This window comes from Clavelina lepadiformis, chromosome 1 (genome assembly GCF_947623445.1).
Source record: "Clavelina lepadiformis chromosome 1, kaClaLepa1.1, whole genome shotgun sequence".
Taxonomy (NCBI): Eukaryota; Metazoa; Chordata; class Ascidiacea; order Aplousobranchia; family Clavelinidae; genus Clavelina; species Clavelina lepadiformis.
The window spans coordinates 779,749-791,847 of record NC_135240.1 but is presented as its reverse complement, the minus strand read 5'-3'; the positions used below and the strand labels follow the sequence as shown (position 1 = coordinate 791,847).

Below are 12,099 nucleotides of genomic sequence, written 5' to 3'. Positions count from 1 at the left end.
TGTTAAAGTAGTGCGCGACGTTTTACAGGTAGTTTCGTGCTAATTTTTACTACCCACATTCGATGCTATAAATATACTGTAATTACCTTTTGTATTGCTTTCACCACATCGCCGTTGCAGTTTTTTAAAATTGAAGATAATTGCGACGCGTTGTGTTTGGGAAAAACTCGACATAACATCTCAAACCCGCCACTGTATGAAAAAACCCGATATATTTTCTGGGTTTCTATTTATTTAGATTTATTATAATTATAACTTAGAGCGAATTATATGGACTTAATATTTACAGATTAACTTGACTTTATACAGTAATTTAGTTAATTGAAATTACCTTGTTGCATCTTGGTTTTGCGTTTGTGTTAGCTGGCTTGAATCGTATAGCTGATTTTCGGCTACGTCACTGGCCTGGTCAGCTGAGTCAGTTCTTGACAGAAGGGAATGCTTTTCTGGCGATTCGTCGATATCCAATGCAGGCCCCTGACTCGCGTGAGGTTTTTCAGGATTATATCGACTTTCATTGTACGCCGGTGAGCTGTTTTCACTCATACCAGAAGGGGGACTCTTCCTAGGGTCGTCCGATCGCGGTGAGCGAGTGACGTCGGACTTTCTCTCCGTGTCGCCATTTTGATCGCTGTCCGAATGAACAGATTTGGCCGAGCTGTTGTCCAAGTGCGGTTGTTGCTGATGTACCGGTGATGACGACACGAAACCGTAACTTCCATTGCAATCATTTGAGATATAATCGTCGTATCTCGCACGTTTCGCGCCTACCAACGTACGTATTGTGATGACTTTTAAATAACAACGCGTTTAAGGTTCAAGTCATATCTTACAGTTACAAAAACTGACCAGGGAAGTTGAAAAACACGCGAAGACGACGCACCTGATGATGATAACGGGTCGCTGCTGGCTTTGTTGTGAATTTCATTTTCAATAAAGTCTTTTTTCGGCGATCGTTCAATACTTGCGATGCGTTGCGCGTCCAAGGGCGAAAAACTCTGGGTAGCTCCGTAGAGCAGTTGCAGTTCTCGTGTGTTATTTTCCTCTTGGGCTTGCTGACGTCTTAAAGCAAGCTATATTAGGGTAATATTAAGTTAAAAGATAAAACAATTTCTGTTTTAAAAAAAATTTCCATATTTAAAGAATACGCTATTAAGAACAAACTTTTGAACTTTTGCTGTACATTAATAATTTATTCTGATTTAGACAGATTTCAAAACAGAAGACATAAAATATTCCTAAATTTCTTTTTGTTTTTATTCATAGTTCTACTTTGAATGTAATCTTCATAAGCAACCATGTATATCCTACTTTGCAAATTTTTTTATTTGGTTTACTTTACACTGTGGGTATTACCTGCGCTGCCATTACTCTTTGTCTTTCAGCAATCAAAGTGCACTTTGCACAGAGGCAGTCTTTCCAACGACAATATCCTTTGTGACCCTTCAAAGCGCTCACTACCCCATGGTTTCTGCATCTTCCACATTTCGGCGTTCTTGGGTATTTTTCCGTAGCCCGAAGAAGTAGTGCTGCGGCTGCCGGATTTGAGACCGCTTGAGACAGGTTGCCGTAGTCATGGGGAGACGATGGTATGTGATGCAAAGCTGTTGCTTTCATTCTTTTTTAGACTTTTTTAGAAACAACTGTAGCAAAATAAATCTATGTATGGAAAATATTTTTTTGTTAGACTAACATAAATTCATATATAAGACACATTTTAACATTTTTAAACGTAACTTTTAGATTAATATGTTATGCTCAGTGATATACCATCCTTGCAAATAATGCTTTCTGCAAAAATGTCTTGATTGCTTTTTAAATAAGATTAAAATTTTAACAAATTTTTCCAAATTTACTATCCTTTAACTAAACTCGTTTAGGAATATATGATGGCGAAATCGCGACGGATAAATGATTTCAATTTTGTCGTTCTACACGCAAAATTACCCAAAATTTTAAAAACTGTTCTGTGCAACCACTCATACTGAAAACCTTGTCATTACATAACTGCTTCTTGGTCTTGTTCTCTGACAAAATGCCGTGCAAAATTCTTAATAGACATGTTATATCCCTCGACAACAAATTAGTGGTTCGCGCATAAATAGTAATTGCCTTGCCGTTAGCGCTTTTTTCTAGCAGCTTTTTGTCACTTTTTCTCTCGTTTTAGGACGAGCTTCGAATTTCTCTCGCGCGATTATTGGTGACGGAATTGTTTTATTGAGTTTCTTTTTTCAGTCATCGCGCTGGGACAAACATTATACAAAAAAGCTTATTGCTCTAGCAACTGGTTTTAAAATCGTGTAAATATTTCTATGACATGTTTGCCAAAACAAAAACTAACAACTTAATTAACTGCACACCACAAAAATTTTCGGTCACGTAAGATTTCTTATATATCAGCTCACCACAACAACGTTGTTTTGAGATGCGACCGACGCATGATCACCAACCTCAACTGCACCGATGGGTGAGGAACCGCAGGAAATTATATATATATGGTATATAATTGTTTTGCCCCTCAGTTAGCAAATAAACCATTAGCACGTGTAAGGCTATCGACTAATTGTTTCCTCTTCCCATAATGTTATGGGGCGTGTGGATCTTTAAGAAAAACATCGTCCAGAACAAAGAACCTGTTTAGACAATGGTCTCCATAGGACCGGACACAAATTAAAAAACTGTAAAACCTTCGGCCCAAACCAAGTGTGTCCCTGGCACTTTTTAGCTATTTGGGAAACTTTATACTGTACTCTAACTGTTTTTGAGCTCTATCTGATCAACGAATATGGCTAACTTGAAAATAGTTAAAAAACTGTAAAACCTTCGGTCCAAGCCAAGTGTGTCCCTTAAGCTGACTGGCAAACTGAACAGCAGTACATGTAAATGTCTTTCACTCTTTCAGCAAAAAGGGATGCGTTATATAGTCATTTACTCAGTTCCCATTTGACAATACCCTACACGAAATTAGAAAAAATTGACCTAATATTGGCAAATACAAAAGAAATGAGCGAAACGGAGCGTGATGTTAATTGACCGTGGGACAGAGAAGACGCTATGATCGAAAACGTTATAAATTATACCATGGTGAGTTTAGAACTGTAGAAACAAAGATCGGCGGCCTAGAAGGTTAATGATGCATACTTGCTGTATTGTCAAGAAAACGTTCCTCAATGAGCTTGATTGAGGCATGGGTACCAGGATGCGCGTTATTACCTAAGTATCAAATACAGTGCGATGCGCAATATTACCTAAGAGTCAAATACGAGTTTCTCCGTTTAACTTTAAAGTAATTTAAATGCGGCCGTGGCCAATCAAGCCTTCCCCGGTCAATATAACTGCAAAATTCGCGTCTTCTTTGTGACTTCATTGTGGTCTGTAATGCGTGATACCGCACAATGGAGTTGGCGACGTGTGACGACCTCAGCGCAGTTGGAAAGTAACAAGTCAATAGTTACCTTTATACCGTTTCCAGAATGGACGCGAAGCTACAGAATCAATGGAAGCTTCCGAATCGGAAACGGCTGCATCATGGGTCCGCGAAGGTTTCCCCTTCGCGCCTTTCCAGATTTCTGTCGAATTTTCCCACCAAACACGCGAGCGATCGTTTTCGCGCGTCTTGTGGTAAAAATAGATGCCAGTTCCCATTTGACAATAAACTGTGGGGAAACAATGACGACCAATGAACCAATGTCTAGAAATAGGTTACTAGGTTTGATAAAACCATAAATTTTACAAAAGAAATGAGAAAAATAGGGCGTAAAGTTATTTCCCCATGGGTTATAGACCTAACGATCAAAAACGTTATCAATCATACCATGGTGAGTTTAGAACTAAAGAAACTAAGAAAGGTGCCCTAGAAAGGGAATGATGCAAAGCCTTATACAACTGACACAATTCGAAAGCTTTGTTTAACTTTTTACCCGATTTTACAAAAGGCATTTGGTAAAACGTCAGTCACAGGCTAATATGCCAAAAACGTATGTTATGCATGAGACGTCAGAATCCTCGTCATCAGAGCAGTCTGACAGAAGATTTTGCAAATTTCTAATCCACGCATTGCTGTAAATCTTTGCCTAGACATTTTGTAAATGTTTTTGTTTTCAGAAGTAGCCTACTATGATACTGACTCCGATGAAAAACTCAAGAAAATTCAGATAAACATCAAAAACTTCCCTTTAGTAAAGTTACTACTACACTACCACGATAGATTTAGGGTAATCTAAGGTATTCACAACATTTACCTTGAACTAGTTTACCAAGGCAAGAGCTCAATGTAATTGCATCCCATTTACATTTGGTAATAGTTACTTCGTGCAATTTTTCACTCGTATAAGTTGCGATATACATTCGGTAATTTTGACATCGTGCAATTTGATATCCGTATACGTTGCGAGATACATTTGGTAATTTTTACTTCGTGCAATTTGATATCCGTACACGTTGCAAGATACATTTGGTAATTTTTACTTTGTGCAATTTGATTCCCGTATACGTTGCGAGATACATTTGGTAATAGTAACTTCGTGCATATTTGTACCCCTGCAAATGACAACTTACAAAACTTACGTTTGTACCCGTGCTAATTATAACTAGCCCTAACCTCATTTATAAAATGGTTGCACTCAGTAGGCATTTGTTAACCCTATTTAGCAAATGGTTACAATCAGCAGCCATTTGCTAACCCTATTTAGAAAAAGGTTAAACTCAGTAGCAATATGTTAACGCTATTTAGTAAATGGTTACATACAGTAACCATTTTTAACCCTATTTAGCAAATGGTTTCACTCAGTAGGAATTTGTTAACTCTATTTAGCAAATGTTTAAAGTCAGTAGCCATTTGTTAACCCTACTTAGCAAACGGTTTTAGTCCGTAGCCATTTGTAAAATAGCAAAAGGTTACCATGAGTAGCCACATGTTAACCTTATTTAGCAAATGGTTTCACTCAGTAGCAATTTGTTAACTCTATTTAGCAATTGGTTAAAGGCAGTAGCCATTTGTAAAATAGCAAAAGGTTACCATGTGTAGTAACATGATAACCATATTTAGCAAATGGTTACAATGATTAGCCACATGCACATGATGTTAACCCTATTTAGCAAAAGTTTACAATTCAATACGGTACTTTATTGTCAGTTAGGTATGTGTTTGCGAGTTACCCCGTCAAATTTCTAATTTGGAGTAGTGATTTGCAAGTTAATCTGGCAAATGGCTACAAAAATTCATACAGGTATATTTTTCGTATATTTTTCGTATATTTTTTACTTCGTGCAATTTGATACCCGAATTTGTTGCGAGATACATTTTGTAATAGTTACGTCGTGCACATTTGTACCCGTGCGAAGTATAACTTACAAATGGTGACTGATTGTACCCATTTGCTAAACAGGGTTTACAAATGGTGACTGAATGTACCGATTTGCTAAATAAAGTTAAAAAATAAGCTAAAATATTAACTTAATATTGACTGATTGTACCCATTTGCTAAACAGGGTTTGAAAATATTAATTGCATTAATCAAATAATCAAAGCAGTATTTCTAACTCTAAAACAACTCATAAAACTGTTGCATTAGGTTCGAATTAACATGAAAATAGCATTCACCAAGCTTTAACTACGACAACTTTTACAGTATATGCCTACTACTATCGTGCCTATAAGAAATTCTGTGCAGCATTTCCAAGATATTGTAAAGACTGTAGCTGTATGTTCTTGTATGTATGCTCCCTACACATAACATATTCATACAAGGTTCAAAGCGACGAGGTTTCATGACAGATCTTGCTAACTGCCTCATTTGCGTGACTACGATTCACCATTTTCAGATTACCAGTTTCCTTTTTATGCTTTTGTTTAATTTTACTTGGTGTTGTGTTGCAGCTTAGCTTAATTCTTAAAGCTCAGCTTAGCTTGTCTCTCAAAGAATACGATTATTTATTACAACTGTCTGTTCAGTTCACACGTTGCAAGATTTGTTATATAAACCCCAGCGAATGGTGGATAGACACAAAGTATACCAGTTTCCTTTTTAGGCTTTTGTCTTAATTTACTTGTTGTCTTGCAGCTTAGCTTAATTCTTGTCTCTTAAAGTGGTGCAATTATAGAATACGATTATTTACAACGGTCTGTAAGATATTGCTAGATTTAAATAGTCATCTGTTTTCGCCGAATTCCATAGGTGCTATTGCCCAGTACTACGTCCTGCTTCCATGGTTACGTCAGCAATCCTTTTGCCGTCACTTTTTTCGAAGAAGATTTAGACAACGACGATCAACCTGGACCATTAATACGTTACCTGTACTGGTTCGAGTACAGGACCGGCGATATATAGCGTCTAAATGTCGATCTCGCCATGATAAATACAACCCATCCACCAAGTGGAACTGTTGGACATGTTGTGTACGATCGATGGTCCACCTATTTTAAATGTGAGTTAAATTGCTATTTATCAGTTGAGTTATTATCGTGGTATGTTTAAGTTTTATACCAAGCTATTGCGTTTACAAGTCAAACAGTTAGTAGTATTTTATTTTGTTTGTAAGAAATACTATCGCTGCCTAATTTATATTTTCGAATGCTGTCGTGGTTCGTTACAAACACGATATTATTTTTTAGTGATTAACTGATTATATTAAATGCTTGCAGTGGTAGTTGCTAATTACCGTACGTAGGCTATATTACCATGGCGATGATCATACAATAAGATATGTAAACAATAACAGTAAAAATCATGAGCATTTCCAATTAAATTGAGGGTTAGTATCGTAGGAAATGGTGTCTGGACAAGTTCTCCATCGTGAAACTGTTTTTTGGGGTACTGCAATTCCATATCGACCGAAATGGTACGCCAACTTTTTCAATGGGCTCGGCCTTTTCTGATCGTCTGAGCTGTCCATTTGAATGAAAAAGTTTTTAGGCTTACGGCTTTTTTGCATTACGGCCTGAAAGATAGTTCCTTAGGCTCTAAAATAAAGACAATACCGGTTTCTAAATGTTCAGGGTTAGAACTTTATGACCGGTCGCATCTGGACAAATGACTCCATGTATATGAGGGGTTTGGGTTAGGGCTGAAAGCGCCCTTAGAATTGAGGGTTAGTATCGTAGGAAATGGTGTCTGGGGCGGGCAGCTGCGGCGGCGGTAAGAGAAGGCATAAATGAAGACGATCCGTAAGGAGAAACTCCGCCAAAGAGTCATCGGATGGCGGGGTGTTGGCCGTAAGATGATGGAAACGGGGAAAGATTTCCCAAGCACGACATCGGCATCTGTCCCGGCAATGGATAACGTGATCTTATTGAGGAATTGCTGAATTGGCCCAGCTTAAACGCCCCATTAAAGTTAGTCGCTGGAATTTTTCCTGCAGTGTGCGCTGAAAAGGAGTTGCCTGCTAGCGAACCGTTTACAAAAGGATAAAATGCGGTTCGAGCATCCAGTGCTGGTGCACCCATTGAACCCTGTTGGAACTTGTAGGCTTGCGACAAATCACCGATGGGAGGTGTGCCTGGTGATATTGCGTCACCATCAATGGTTGGATGAGGGCTCGTGTTGCAGCTTCCAGCTATAAAAGAAGGAAAAAAATATTAATATTATTACTAGGGCAAGTTTTTGCAACTTTTGCAACTTTTTTTTACAGCTTCCGGCAGCTTCCTAAATACTCACAATTTACGTAGAATGATGTTTTAAGCTGTTTGTAGGAATTTTGTATTGCAACTTTTTGCAACTTTTTTCATTTTTTCATGCAACTTTTTACTGCAACTTTTATCAAGTATTGCGCAAAACGTAAATATAATATAATATATCTGGAATAAAATTGTATTTGGATCATCGATTTGAACTGAACAGTGATCTAAAAGCAATTGTGGAAATGACCCGACCAAACATCAGTCCAGAACTCTATACCAAATTGTTAAATTGCCAAGCAACTTCATGCTCTGTGGAACGAAGTTTTAGCATGCTACGCAAACTGTTGGCAAACGATCGCCATTTCTCCCCAGACAATGTGTGGAAATATTTGGCACTATATGTAAATAGATCGCTTGATTAATTCACTATCGTTTAAATTTGAGTTATTGTTCAGTTATTTGAGTTATTGTTGAGCGTTATTTTCTTGCTGCGTACCGGCAAAAAAATGAATTTTCGGCGGTCTAAAATAAATGCAACTTTTTACTGCAACTTTTGTTAAAAATAAATGCAACTTTTTACTGCAACTTTTGTTAAAAATAAATGCAACTTTCTCACGTTTTTAGTGCAACAAAAACTTGCCCTAATTATTACCCTCTATCAATCTTTATGGCGCACTGTTGCTATTTTTAGGACAAAAACATACCGCTTTGTTGAGATAGGTTAATGGGATCTCGTGCGCTATCACGTGTGTAATTTAACTGAACATGAGAATTTGTTGCGTTGTCTCTCGGTGATCCCAAATGTGGTGAAGATTTTGCGATTTCATCTTCAAATTTTAACACCTGTGGGATGATGAAACATATGACTTATAAATGTTTGAAAAAACAAAGAAAATATTGAAATGTTAAGGTAGTGCGCGACGTTTTACAGGTAGTTTCGTGCTAATTTTTACTACCCACATTCGATGCTATAAATATACTGTAATTACCTTTTGTATTGCTTTCACCACATCGCCGTTGCAGTTTTTTAAAATTGAAGATAATTGCGACGCGTTGTGTTTGGGAAAAACTCGACATAACATCTCAAACCCGCCACTGTATGAAAAAACCCGATATATTTTCTGGGTTTCTATTTATTTAGATTTATTATAATTATAACTTAGAGCGAATTATATGGACTTAATATTTACAGATTAACTTGACTTTATACAGTAATTTAGTTAATTGAAATTACCTTGTTGCATCTTGGTTTTGCGTTTGTGTTAGCTGGCTTGAATCGTATAGCTGATTTTCGGTTACGTCACTGGCCTGGTCAGCTGAGTCAGTTCGTGACAGAAGGGAATGCTTTTCTGGCGATTCGTCGATATCCAATGCAGGCCCCTGACTCGCGTGAGGTTTTTCAGGATTATATCGACTTTCATTGTACGCCGGTGAGCTGTTTTCACTCATACCAGAAGGAGGACTCTTCCTAGGGTCGTCCGATCGCGGTGAGCGAGTGACGTCGGACTTTCTCTCCGTGTCGCCATTTTGATCGCTGTCCGAATGAACAGATTTGGCCGAGCTGTTGTCCAAGTGCGGTTGTTGCTGATGTACCGGTGATGACGACACGAAACCGTAACTTCCATTGCAATCATTTGAGATATAATCGTCGTATCTCGCACGTTTCGCGCCTACCAACGTACGTATTGTGATGACTTTTAAATAACAACGCGTTTAAGGTTCAAGTCATATCTTACAGTTACAAAAACTGACCAGGGAAGTTGAAAAACACGCGAAGACGACGCACCTGATGATGATAACGGGTCGCTGCTGGCTTTGTTGTGAATTTCATTTTCAATAAAGTAGTAGAGCAGTTGCAGTTCTCGTGTGTTATTTTCCTCTTGGGCTTGCTGACGTCTTAAAGCAAGCTATATTAGGGTAATATTAATTAAAAGATAAAACAATTTCTGTTTTAAAAAAAATTTCCATATTTAAAGAATACGCTATTAAGAACAAACTTTTGAACTTTTGCTGTACATTAATAATTTATTCTGATTTAGACAGATTTCAAAACAGAGGATATAAAATATTCCTAAATTTCTTTTTGTTTTTATTCATAGTTCTACTTTGAATGTAATCTTCATAAGCAACCATGTATATCCTACTTTGCAAATTTTTTTATTTGGTTTACTTTACACTGTGGGTATTACCTGCGCTGCCATTACTCTTTGTCTTTCAGCAATCAAAGTGCCCTTTGCACAGAGGCAGTCTTTCCAACGACCATATCCTTTGTGACCCTTCAAAGCGCTCACTACCCCATGGTTTCTGCATCTTCCACATTTCGGCGTTCTTGGGTATTTTCCGTAGCCCGAAGAAGTAGTGCTGCGGCTGCCGGATTTGAGACCGCTTGAAACAGGTTGCCGTAGTCATGGGGAGACGATGGTATGTGATGCAAAGCTGTTGCTTTCATTCTTTTTTAGACTTTTTTAGAAACAACTGTAGCAAAATAAATCTATGTATGGAAAATATTTTTTTGTTAGACTAACATAAATTCATATATAAGACACATTTTAACATTTTTAAACGTAACTTTTAGATTAATATGTTATGCTCAGTGATATACCATCCTTACAAATAATGCTTTCTGCAAAAATGTCTTGATTGCTTTTTAAATAAGATTAAAATTTTAACAAATTTTTCCAAATTTACTATCCTTTAACTAAACTCGTTTAGGAATATATGATGGCGAATTCGCGACGGATAAATGATTTCAATTTTGTCGTTCTACACGCAAAATTACCCAAAATTTTAAAAACTGTTCTGTGCAACCACTCATACTGAAAACCTTGTCATTACAATACTGCTTCTTGGTCTTGTTCTCTGACAAAATGCCGTGCAAAATTCTTAATAGACATGTTATATCCCTCGACAACAAATTAGTGGTTCGCGCATAAATAGTAATTGCCTTGCCGTTAGCGCTTTTTTCTAGCAGCTTTTTGTCACTTTTTCTCTCGTTTTAGGACGAGCTTCGAATTTCTCTCGCGCGGTTATTGGTGACGGAATTGTTTTATTGAGTTTCTTTTTTCAGTCATCGCGCTGGGACAAACATTATACAAAAAAGCTTATTGCTCTAGCAACTGGTTTTAAAATCGTGTAAATATTTCTATGACATGTTTGCCAAAACAAAAACTAACAACTTAATTAACTGCACACCACAAAAATTTTCGGTCACGTAAGATTTCTTATATATCAGCTCACCACAACAACGTTGTTTTGAGATGCGCCCGACGCATGATCACCAACCTCAACTGCACCGATGGGTGAGGAACCGCAGGAAATTATATATATATGGTATATAATTGTTTTGCCCCTCAGTTAGCAAATAAACCATTAGCACGTGTAAGGCTATCGACTAATTGTTTCCTCTTCCCATAATGTTATGGGGCGTGTGGATCTTTAAGAAAAACATCGTCCAGAACAAAGAACCTGTTTAGACAATGGTCTCCATAGGACCGGACACAAATTAAAAAACTGTAAAACCTTCGGCTCAAGCCAAGTGTGTCCCTGGCACTTTTTAGCTATTTGGGAAACTTTATACTGTACTCTAACTGTTTTTTAGCTCTATCTGATCAACGAATATGGCTAACTTGAAAATAGTTAAAAAACTGTAAAACCTTCGGTCCAAGCCAAGTGTGTCCCTTAAGCTGACTGGCAAACTGAACAGCAGTAGATGTAAATGTCTTTCACTCTTTCAGCAAAAAGGGATGCGTTATATAGTCATTTATTCAGTTCCCATTTGACAATAACCTAAACGAAATTAGAAAAAATTGACCTATTATTGGCAAATACAAAAGAAATGAGCGAAACGGAGCGTGATATTAATTGACCGTGGGACAGAGAAGACGCTTTCATCGTAATCGTTATAAATTATAGCATGGTGAGTTTAGAACTGAAGAAACAAAGATCGGCGGCCTAGTAGGTTAATGATGCATACTTGCTGTATTGTCAAGAAAACGTTCCTCAATGAGCTTGATTGAGGCGCGAGTACCAGGATGCGCGTTATTACGTAAGAGTTCAAATACAGTGCGATGCGCGATATTACCTAAGAGTCAAATACGAGTTTCTCCGTTTGAAAGTGCAAATGTTCCACATAATGCGACCGTGGCCAATCAAGCCTTCCCCGGTCAATATAACTGCAAATTTCGCGTCTTCTTTGTGATTTCATTGTGGTCTGTAATGCGTGATGCCGCACAATGGAGTTGGCGACGTGTGACGACCTCAGCGCAGTTGGAAAGTAACAAGTCAATAGTTACCTTCATACCGTTTCCAAAATGGACGCAAAGCTACAGAACCATTTGCTAAATAGGGTTAACATGTGGCTACTCATGGTAACCTTTTGCTATTTTACAAATGGCAACTGACCAAAACCGTTTGCTAAATAGAGTTAACAAATTCTTACTGAGTGAAACCATTTGCTAAATAGGGTTAAAAATTGCTACTGT

The 12,099-nt window shown here is 37.7% G+C and overlaps 1 pseudogene; it reads left to right on the top strand.

Annotated features, from left to right (window-relative positions):
- LOC143444317 (G1/S-specific cyclin-E1-like) overlaps positions 1–12,099 on the top strand; it is a 228,581-nt pseudogene that overhangs the window by 56,804 nt on the left and 159,678 nt on the right.